Genomic DNA, 12,108 nt, shown 5'->3' with positions numbered 1-12,108 from the left:
GGCCACATCCATTCATTCTCTGACTCCATCTTCATATTACCTCCTCCTCTGTGTGTTTGTTGTGTCCTCTTCTGTCTCTTAGAAGGACACTTGGGACTGGAGTTAAGGCCCACTGGGGAATCCAGGAAGATCTCATCTCAAGATCCTTAACTTAATTACATCTGCAAAGACTTTTTCCAAGTAAGGTAGCATTCACAGTTTCCAGGGATTTGGACGTGGATATATCTTTGTGGGGACCACCATTCAGCCCATCACACAGAAGAATCTTATTTCTCAACCTATGATCAGCAAACCAACTGCATTAGGATCTCATGGGGTGCTGTACTTTATCATTCGCATGCTGCTGGACCAGAGATGTGGACTCAGGAGGTGTCAGCCAGCCACCCTGAGGACACCCTTGTGATGAGTGTGGGAACTAGAATTAGAATGGTCAAGAGTCAGTAGTGACTTCACAGTAGAGATGAGGAGGATGAGCGTGAACATAATGACTTCTGGGTGTCATCACGGGACAATTTACTGAGATGAGAATGCAGGGAGAAAGCATAGTATTCTAGGAATCTCAAAAGTTGGAAAGACTAGTGAGATCATCCTGTCTAGACCTTACATGATTCAGGATTTCCCTTTTTGTTATCCTTTACAAATGATCATGCAACTGTGATTTAAGCAACTGACTTTACTGAAACCAAAGTTGCATGATCATTGGTAAAGGATTTGTCTGACTACCTTATCTGTTTCCTTCACCAGCTTCTAAACTGAATGAGAAAAGAGGCCATGTTTGTTGGGTTCACAGTTATTTCCCCAGAACCTGATAGAGTACCTGTATGCTGAAGGTGCTCAGTATGTATTTTTGTGGGGGATTTTTGGTGGTAGTGGCTGTTTTTAAAACTACTTTATTGAGGTATGATTGTCACATAAAATGCTGTACATATTTAATGTATACAGTTTGATGAGTTTGGAGATAAGTGTTCACCCATGTAAATATGTGTTTTTGAATGAATGGGTGAATGAATGAGCAACTTTGGTAACAGAAAGTTGTAGAAACTGGGTAAGAATTAGAATGGTCAAGACTTAACAAGATTTATTCCAGTGGTTACTCTTCCATTTGGGGCAGCTCTAATTGCATGTTCCTCTTTATACAGTCACTTATTTTGTTCCCTAGGTCACTCAGGTTGAATCTAGCTCTTCCTCTACGTGAAAATTTACTTCAAATACAAAGAGGACTATTGTGCTCCCTGAGTCTCCTTCTCTCTGGCTAAGTATCTTCATTTACTTTAACCATGTGGCCTGTTTTAGTCCTGTTTTAGAAATGCATCACAGTTCTCGTTGTTCTCTTTTTATTCACTCAACAAATATTTATGAGTATCCACTGAGTGCTCTGTACCAGAGCTCTGTATGCAATAGGGGGAAAAAAGAGACATGCACGTGCCTTCCACCTCATCAGTGTTCCTCTGAAGTTATTATACATAGCCATCCCCAGAACTAAGAAAAGCAGATGCCCCTTCCTTAGTACTGAGTATGTGCTCTTTTACTACTACAATATATCTAAATAAGAGATATTGGTTCTTCCACCTGCTTTTTTGCAGTATGAGATGTGGTATTTCTTATTGTTTCTACAGCCATGGACCATGAATGAAGTGTGACTTTTCTTTTGAGTACAGGAGCGTATATACATAGAAGGATGTAGACGGTATGCACAACACAACCGTCTACATTCTTCCATCACTTACAAACAGAATACGTCTTTGCACTCTTTGCTAAAGGTAGTGTAATGCTCAGAAATGCGCCCCAGCATCCAGAGGAGCAGGGTGTTTTTCAGGCATCTGTGAGAAACAGATGCTCTGTCAAGCCAGAGACAGGGGCTCAGGTTACATCATGTGTTCAGTGAAGCATGTCAGAATCATTTGCCTAGTAGAGCCTCAAGTAATTGTTTTATTTCTTATTCTTCTATTATTTTATGTATTTTTTTCTACTTCTAATAATGAAATAAACCCATAATAAAACAAAAATAATTCAACAAAACTGATGGTTTTTTTTTTTTTCATTGCAAATGTCTGTTTAACTAATTTGTTCACTAATAGAGGCTCCCAAGCTTCAGAAAAGATATTCTCCTTTAAGGGAACACAGATGTTTGACTTAAAATTCCATATTTGTGACATTTCAATATTGGTATCCTCATTTTTTTTACTAATGAAATTGTAAGAAAACAAAATCTGCTTGTCCTACAGCAATTTGGCTGTGATTCAAAAACTTTTATATTAAAATGAAATAATATGTTCTGCAAATCTAATTGCAGAGGAATTAGACACACTAAACCAAATAGTCATCCGTGATACAAAATAAAATAAAACAGAGAAAACCCATTTCAGGAAATAGAAAGTAGAAAGAGGTTCTAAGGAATGTCTGTCTGCTTCTATTGTGATCATTTCTGGGTTCAGTTTTGACGTTTTCAAATGAAAAATTTTAACCTCAGACCTCATTTTCTTTATTTTCCTTTTTGCCCTGTCTTATGGTACTGATCAGACCTCATTTTTAAATGACATGTTTATTTCACTTACATTGTACTTATGTAGTTGAAGTGAATGGATTAGGATCATTGACCAACTTAATTGTATATTAATGCAAATAACAATATATCTGTCGGAGTTTTAATAGTGGTTAGAAAATAGGGAAGAATGACAAGAGAAGTTTAGTGGAAGATGGGTATAGACATAACGAGAGTGCATAGGTAAAACTAGCCAGAATTGTTTGGCTGTTTTAATTTGCCTCAGTCTTCAACTTTAAATAAGAACATTTAATCAATTAGATTACTTGCAGTATAACTATTTCAATTCTCCAAACACCATTAGGTTGCCTGTTCTTCAGGCCAAGTTCAACGCCACGTACATGGTAAATGCTGAATATTTGCAGAATGAATGAACGAAGTGAACTAATGGACAAATAAATGCCACACTTCTTCCTTTTTTTTTTTTTCTTGGTAGTAGTGTAGGTCAGTAAAGACCTCAAACTTCTGACGCCCATAATCAAGATACAAACATTTGACTCAACTAATAGAGAACTATCTTTCGCATTAGAGTTATAAACAGAACACTAGATGAATTTTCTTATTATTCTTCTCTACAAAAGGCATTAGGTCACAATCAGCATTTACTTGAAATGTTTGTATGTTTAAGTTTCTCTATATATTTATATTGTTAAATTGTTGTGACTAGAATATAATTTTATTTATAAATACTTTCCAAACTATACTCTAGCCATGATCAGTTGGATAATTCAGTGTTTTTATAACTGATATCAATCATTGCAAGTTATTTGAAATCCTGATGATCCTCACCGATAGTTCTAGTCACGTCCCACACATACCTCTAGCCCAAGACGAACAGGTTGCAACAAAGATGTGTTTGTGCATGCATGTATGTGCATATGTGTGTGCGTGTGTGTGTGTGTGTCTGTGAAAGCATTGTGGATATTTTGCATTTGCTTATTTTGTAAACATAATATTAATCTTTGCTTGTCAGTCCTTGAGGATTTTTGCACTTTCACTGTTTACATAAGCAACCAACTGATCATAAAAAGTCAACTTGACCATATAGAATAGGCTGTGGTGTAGTCTGAAATAACATTTTTCTTCAAACTTTCTCATTAATTGCCAGCCTGCTCAGCGACTGCCAGAATATGATTAACCTTCTTAGATCAGTTCCCACTGTTGTGCAATGCATTCTAAAATATAGCAGCAAATAAATATATGATGTCACAGAGACAAAAACTCTGCAGGTAAAAACTAGCATAAAGCAGATAAGCATTCTCTGGCTGGGATACAGAGTTTTAAAACCTCTTAAAATAATTAAACCTTACTCTGAAAACACTACATACCAGATGTGAACTGCCCAAACTTGTTTTTGAACAGATTCATTTTATGCCTGTAGAATTTAATGCACAGATTCATGTTCATGCAGTTCAATTTATGGATTTTTAAACTATTTCAGTACTTAGTCCATTGATTGATCTAAGAGCCTAGATATTAAAATGAAGTCTGCTATTCTTTTTATTCATTAAAGATAAGAAAAGACTATTTCTGTCAGTGGTTATTGGATCATCCTACTTGACTATAAACAGATCCTTCACCTACCATGCATGTGCACAAAAAATAACAGAGCCTTTCCTAAATTGATTGTTAGGTCAATTGCTTTGATGCCGCCAGGGCCCCCATATTGGCCGAGGTTGCAGGGAAAAGAGGTTGGAGGAATAATCTCATATCTAGGATAAGAAGCATAGGAATAGGAATCAAAAGATTGGCATTCTAATCTTGGCTGAGCCGTCAAATAGAATGTGACATGGTCCAAGAAGTGGTGCTACCCTAAACACTCATTAAATCTTTACAACATGGACAGGTAAGTTTAGATAGGTGCTACAGTATCCCCTTTTACAGGTGAAAAGATTCAGATACTTTCCCTGTGTCAGGCCATAGATTAGGATCAGAGCCAGGATTCTGCCTGGAACAGGTTGGCTCCTATACTGCTATTTTAGAGGTATTGTGATAATGCATGTGAAAGGACTTTGAAAAGTATAAAGAATGATTATTCTTACACAGGAAGTACACTCAATAGACGTATTTATGTACTGAAAATTGGAATGAAGGTGGAAGAAATAGTGAAATAACTGGTGATGATGACTGTTGATGATTGTAGGGTGGTCACCACCTGATTTTGAGGAGTGGCACATGCTAGTTAAACAGGGCAGAGAAGCTAAACACAGTCTAACCATATGATTCAGCATTGGAACCCCTTTAGGTGTTTATGCAGCTGATTTGAGATATATATCCACACAAAAGCCTGCAAACAAATATTTATAGCAGCTGTATTCATAATGACCAAAAATTGGGAGCAACTAAGATATCCTTCAATAGGTGAATGGATAAATAAACTGTGGTACAGCCAGTTGATGGGATATTATTTGATGATAAAAATAAATGAGCTGCTGAATCACAAAAAGACATGAATGAATCTTAAATGCATAGTTTCAAGTGAAACAACCCAATCTGAAAGGCTACATACTGTATGTTTACAATTATATCACATTCTGGAAAAGGCAAAACTATGGAGACAATAAAAAAAAAAAAGCATTGATTTCCAGGGGCTCAGGGAGAGGGGAGGAAGGATTAAAGAGGTTAAGCAGGAGAAATTTCTTAGAGTGGTAAAACTGTCTATGTAATACTGTAATTATGGATACATGACACTGCATATATCAAAACCCATGGAACTTTATAGAACAAAGAGTAAACATTAGTGTATGCACATTTTCAAGATCATTTAGAAGGTCAAGGGTCCTAGAATGGACTGCAGTGACAAAACAATCTAACTGTACTAAAAATCTATAAAGTAGCTTCACTGAAGGAGGTGGGAGGAAAAGATGCTGACCTAAGTGATTTTGGAAATGAGAGGAATCTGTAAGACTAAAGGCGAAAGAAAATGTCCATAAAACTGTACTTAATAAAGTTGTTTCCCATAAGGTTTCAAGTTAACAGTTCTAATACTGCTCTGCACTTATACCAGAATTAGCAATTAAGTAAATGCATGGCAGATGGTGGGAGCCAGATTTCTCATGGAGTTCACAGATAAGCAATGGGAATAGGCTGGGTTGGTCCATGTGGTAATGAATTAGAGTTGGGGCTATCAGTATGAATTCACTCATGTTTAGCTTAACATAGATACCTATGGTTACATATAGAAATATTTACAGATATTTGTACATATATACAGAGCTTAGTATACATATTTCCTTGTTGTGTCAACTAAGAGAGCCTAGAAAGCAATGACACCTCAGTAGCAAGGAGAACTTCTAGTGCCCAGATTTTGGCTTTAATACTGTTCTCCAGTAAAAGAAACTAGAGCTCCTTGGAGAAACTGCTGATTCTAAGATTGAGTTAGCATATATACAAGTTGGCCCTGGAGCATCTTGTAGTGCCGGAAATTAAGTATCTAACACACACACACACACACACACACACACACACACACACACACACACACAAAATGATAGAAGGATCTCAAAGGGATAGAGGAGCCAACTTCAACAAGAGCTCCTCATGGCCAAACCTGAAACAATTTGAACCACAAAATAATGCAGTATTAGACTATAACTGAAAGTGTAAAATAACTATGAGTTTACACTATTATAAATGAATAATTGAATAAATAAATCAAGGAAAATGACAAATCTCCCATGCAGAAAAATTCCAAATAATTTCTGTAGATAGTCTACACTCAAAGAGGTAGAACATAACCCTCTACTCCTTTGATGTGGGCTGTATGTAGTGACTTCCTTCCAAAGGGTGCAGCATAGACATGGTTTAACTTTACAGTGAAGAACATGACAAATTACCTGAGCCGAGCAATCAAGATCAATATCAACAGTAATAAGTCATGTTGATGGAATATACCCATGATACAGTGCAACAAAAAGCCTCTTTATCTTTGTGGTTTTCTACCCAAAAACCCATAATCCAGTCTAATCATGCAAAAAAAAAAAAAAATCAGATAAATACACAAGTTAAGGAGCAATCTACAAAATATTTGATGAGTATTCCTCAAAAACAAGGTAAATCTGAAAAATCATCACAGCCAAGAGGAGCCTAAGGAGACACAACAACTAATGTAATATGGTATCCTGGATGGGATTCTGAAATAGAAGAAAGACATTAGGGGCCGGGTGCAGTGGCTCATGCCTGTAATCCCAGCACTTTGGGAGGTCAAGATAGGTGGATCACCAGAGGTCAAAAGTTCGAGACCAGCCTAGTCAACAGGGTGAAACCCCGTCTCTACTAAAAATTTAAAAATTGGCTGGGCATGGTGGCGGGCACCTGTAATCCCAGCTACTCAGGAGGCTGGAGGCAGGAGAATTGCTTGAACCCAGGAAGCAGAGGTTGCAGGGAGCCAAGATCGCACCACTGCACTCCAGCCTGGGTGACAAGAGCAAAACTCTGTTTCACAAAAAAAAGAAAAAAAAAAAGAAGGACATTAGATAAATACCAAGGAAATCTGAATAAAGTATCAACTTGTTAATAATATACAGGTAGTGATTCACTAATTATAACAAATGTACTATACAAATATAAGTTGTTAATAATAGGAGAAACTGGATATGGAGTACATAGGAACTCTCTTTACTATCTTTATAATTTTTTGCAAGTCCAAACTGTTCTAAAAATTAAAGTGTATATATACATCCTTTTAGTATATATAAATACACTATAGAGAAGATTTTGGTTTTACCTAGATTACATCACTGAAAGATGTTTTGATGTGGGAATAAAAGATATAATCAGATACAATCCTGTAAAAATCAATTCATCTCCTTGGTGATGATGATTTTAGTTACATATGCTCCTTTTGGATGGACATAGCTATAAGGAAAGAAATTTTTTTTTAATGCAGAAGTGTATTAAATTTATTCGTTAAATAAACAATGAACATCTCCAGATAGCGACAAATGGCAAGGAATTACATCCAGCTATAATTTAACCAGCCCTCCTTAGGATTGCTACTATTGGCGTTCAATGGTGGTATAAACCATCTCCAGAGTATGCTTTTTCTATAGATGGTTTATTAGATGACTTGCAATGAAATTGAACACAGGACTCTTCTTTAAGCCCTTCAGGAACCTGATGAAACGCCTGGTCTAACAGAAGGAGGCAGAGAAAGTTATGAAGAGGGGTATGTGAGCTTCTGTGCTACTTATTCTTGGTCCTGCAATATGGTCAGTGAAGCAGCCTGAGCGCTCACCCTTTCCCAGTGCTATAAAGCAAATTGGATGGATGAGTATGATTTGGAGGAGAAGGAAACTGCAGTTGGAGACAAAGCTGAGAGGGTGACTACAAAATTAGAGTGACAACTAACATATGCTGGATACATATCCTGGGCCCGGATGATGCCAGGTATTTTACAGTGGGTCACTCCTCACAACAACCCTATGAGCAGCAGTCTCTTCCTTAAGATTTTGAGGGGGCCCAGTAATCACTACCCCTCTTCACCCCCTTCATTCTCAAAAAATTAAGATATAAGACAAAGGAGTAACAGATGAAGATATTATAATATCGCCCCTATTACTGATAAAGTCTCTCTTACAGTGCTGGTGAGAGCATAAATCAATATATCCATTTTGGAAAACTAAACCTGAACATATGCATTCTCTATGCCCCAGCAATTCCACTCACAGAAATATACCCAATAAAATGTTTACACAATATACCCAATAAAATGTCGCTCACCAAACAACATGTACTAGAATGCTCATAGGAGCACTATTTGTAAAACTGGAAAATACCCATGTGCCCAGCAGCAGTAGAAGGGATCAATAAATCTTGGTATACTCACACAATAGATTATTATATAGCAATAAGAATGATCAAACCGTCACTACAGGCAACAATATAGATGAATATGACAAATGTAACATACAGGCAAAGAAACCAGATGCAGAAGAGCATGAACTGTATGATTTCATTTATGCAAAGTACAAAAGTAGGAAAATGAATTGGGTTTTAGAAGTCATTTCAAGATAGTTGTTGCCCTTGGGTGGGGACAGTGATTGAAAGGGAGCAGGCAGGAGACTTTTTGGGGACTAGCAATATTATTTTTCTTGAAATGAGTACTAGTTACTTGGGTGTGTTTGGTTGTGGAAATTATAGAGCGATACACAAGCAGTAAGCATCTTTACCATATATATAGTACTTCAATTAAAAAAATTTTTAAATCCTCTCTTGATCCCATCTTCCCATCCAACTACCACTATCTCTCCTCTTCCCTGTAAAGCAAATGTTTTTGAATGGAGTGTCTTTGCTTGCTGTGTCCAATGTCTGCATTCTCTCTTGAACCCAGTCCAGCAAACCTTTTGCCCTAGATTCTAAAAAACTGGACTTATAAAGATCAGTGATGACTTGCATATGGCTTAACCCAGTGGTCAGCTTGCCTCATTGGACTTACCAGCAGCATTCCATACAGACTATCACTGTCTGCATATTCTCTTGGTTTCTGTACGCACTATCCATCACCAGGTGAACTCACGGAGTCTCATGGCTTTAAATGCCATGTCTGTACAGATGACTGTCTCATTTATATTTTCAGCCCAAATCTCTCCTTGGCACATCAGATTTGTGCATTCAATTGCCCACTCAATGTCTCAAACATAATATATTCCAAACAGATGTCCTGATATCCTCCAAACCTGCCCTTCCCACATTCTCCTCCTTCTTATTAAGCTTCTCACATCTACTCCGTCTTTCCAGTTGTGTAGCACCCAAACCTTGGAATAACTCTGAACTCTTTTTTTTTTTTTTTCTCATACAATGCATCTAATCCATTAACCAGACCTGTTGATTCTACCTTCAAAATATATCCAGAATTTACCCACTTCTTGCTGCTTAGATTGCCACCATCCTGGTCCAATCCACCTTCCTCTCTTGCCTGGGTTATCTCAATAGCCTTCTAGATGCTTCTTCCCTGCCCCTCACTGCCCTGCCCCTTGCCTCTGCCCTTGCTGCCCCACAATCTATTTCCTACAAAGAGTGATCCCAGTAAACAATAATCCAAATTATGTCATTTGTCTGCTCCAAACCCTTCTAATATTTTCCATCTCACTCAGAAGAAATGGCAATTCCAGGCTGTGAACTTTAAGACTCTGTATGATCTGACCTCACATTGGCTTTCAAACCTCATCTTGCACACTTCTTCCCCAGTGTGTTCTGCTTTCGCCGCACTGGGATTTTTATGGGTCTCTGGACACTCCGGGCATTTCCCTTGGCTCAGGGCATTTGCATTAGCTGTTTCCGCTCACTGGAGTTCTCTTTCCCTGCTATACGCATGGTTTTCTCTCTCATTTCCGTCAGGTCTTTCTTTACTCGAATGACATATTTTTTAAAAGAGGATTTCTATCTAAAATTTTATACACACATCTCTGTATCCCCCTTCCCAGCATTCTTTGTTTTCTCCTTGGCCCTTATCACAGTCATGTGTGTATTTGTTCATGTATTTATTGACTGAGCGAGTGATTTTTTTTCTCTCCCAGTAAGCTGCAAACTCTGTGAAGACAGGGATATTTTTCCCATTTTTGCCCCAACATGCTGCAAGCCCAAGATACAATTAGAACGCATCCAGTTCACTGTCCATCTACCTGTGGCTTTTCAACCATGACCACAAACCAAATCACTCTCCCTGTATCACATTCCCTGAGAGACTTTGTTTTCTCCCACAGGAAAGATTTGTTTATTTTTCTGATTCAATCAAATGTACCACTAGTTTCTGCAGGATTATTTGTACCTCTTTCAGGATCCTGAAGAATTTGCTCCTGGGCCGTGAAGATGGGAAGCTGAGTCAGAGTGCAGTTCTTCACCCAATCCCACAGCCACACATGCCTGCTCACTCACGGGATCTTCCCACTCTCCTTGGGAAGGCTTCCGAGCTGCTTGCTCAGGATGTCCTGTGATCGCAGCCTGACCTGTCAAAGCCATGCGAATGCCATCTGTTCAGTTATATAACTTGAAATCTGGGAAGAATTCTCAACATAGGATTTGCTGCCCAAATCGAATCATTTTCAGAAAGGAGATTAAACATTCTTTGCTGGGAAAAGGAGAAATAACCAGACAAATTATCATTTCACTGAGTATAAACAAACCTTTGTCCAAAATACACAAATGAAAATGACAAATTTGCTTCACTAATATTTGCTTGCATTAAAAATATACACAAGACTATGGTTCAATATCTTAAGTGCAAAATAAATTCTTAAGTGGGAACATGGAATTATTAATTTAACCAATCTTAATTTTGTTTAGATCATTAGCCTGCAGTATAATGCCCCAAGCAGAATTTGGGGTGAGGGGCTTGGTGGGGGAAGAGGAAGTGCTCATTACTACAGACGTGACAAGATTATTAACACTACAGAATGATTTTTCTTTCATGGGAGGGGAAGATATCTGGCCCACCAGCAGTCAGACAGAAACCCTGACTTGTGATTTTAACATTACCTTATGTGACCCATGGTCACCTTGTATGACCAAAGAAAACCATTTATGAAATAGCTGCCTGGAGTTAAGGATTTAAATGGTAACTTTGCAGACTAGGTTTTCTCTCGCCATCTAATTTGCTCGCCTTAACGCTTGTTTCTTTGCCCTTGTTCTTACTGGCCCTCGAGTATGATATCCTGAGAATTTATGTTGAACAGCACTGATTTTTTCACATGGAGCTAGCACATGTTTATGACTAGTACAAGTTTATGACTACAAAAAACAGAGATTTTGTCATCTTAAACTGAATTTACTGGGAATAAAATCAGTCAATACAGAAAAGTATAACAAAGGAAATAAAAATCACCACAACTCCTACTACCTGAAGATTATATGGTTAAAGTGTTTCATATATTCTTCTGTAATTTTTACACATATATGTTTTCAAATAAAAATTAACCCTACCTATAAACCAAACAATATTATTTAACTAACAAGAGAAGAATAAATTATATTTGTGGTTGGCTATATAACAAAAAGAATCCAGCCATTCAGGGAAAAACAGGGTAAGACAAGGAAGGAAGCCAAATAGATGGACTGCAATGGAAGTTCACCCAGAATGAATGAATGAATGAATGAATGAATGAATGAATGAATGAGGAGCTATTTTACTGACTGTGGTCAGTCAGGGAACACCTATTAGAAAAAGCAGCATTTGGCCGGGCGCAGTGGCTCACGCCTGTAATCCCAGCATTTTGGGAGGCTGAGGCGGGCAGATCACCTGAGGTCAGGAGTTCGAGACCAGCCTGGCCAACATGGTGAAACCCCGTCTCTACTAAAAATACAAAAATTAGCCAGGGTATGGTGGCAGGCACCTGTAATCCCAGCTACTCCAGAGGCTGAGGCAGGAGAATTGCTTGAACCCAGGAGGCAGAGGTTGCAGTAAGCTGAGATTGCACCATTGCACCCCAGCCTGGTTGACAGAGCCAGACTCCGTCTCAAAAAAAAAAAAAAAAAGAAAGAAAGAAAGAAAGAAAGAAAGAAAGAAAGAAAGAAAGAAAGAAAGAAAGAAAGAAAGAAAGAAAGAAAGAAAGAAAGAAAGAAAGAAAGAA

The 12,108-nt window shown here is 37.9% G+C and overlaps 1 long non-coding RNA gene across 1 annotated transcript in view; it reads left to right on the top strand.

The window, feature by feature from the left end:
• Positions 1-11,742, top strand: part of LOC104655241 — an 85,968-nt gene extending 74,226 nt beyond the window's left edge. Inside the window, exons 3-4 of the long non-coding RNA XR_004057523.1 lie at positions 7,646-7,709; positions 10,320-11,742. This is a non-coding gene — a long non-coding RNA (uncharacterized LOC104655241). The remainder of the gene's footprint in view (positions 1-7,645; positions 7,710-10,319) is intronic.
• Positions 11,743-12,108: the final 366 nt, after the last annotated feature.

The sequence above is a fragment of the Rhinopithecus roxellana genome, chromosome 5 (assembly GCF_007565055.1).
Source record: "Rhinopithecus roxellana isolate Shanxi Qingling chromosome 5, ASM756505v1, whole genome shotgun sequence".
In the NCBI taxonomy this organism is placed as follows: domain Eukaryota; kingdom Metazoa; phylum Chordata; class Mammalia; order Primates; family Cercopithecidae; genus Rhinopithecus; species Rhinopithecus roxellana.
The sequence above is the reverse complement of the archived record's forward strand: the minus strand, read 5'-3'. Positions and strand labels throughout refer to the sequence as shown.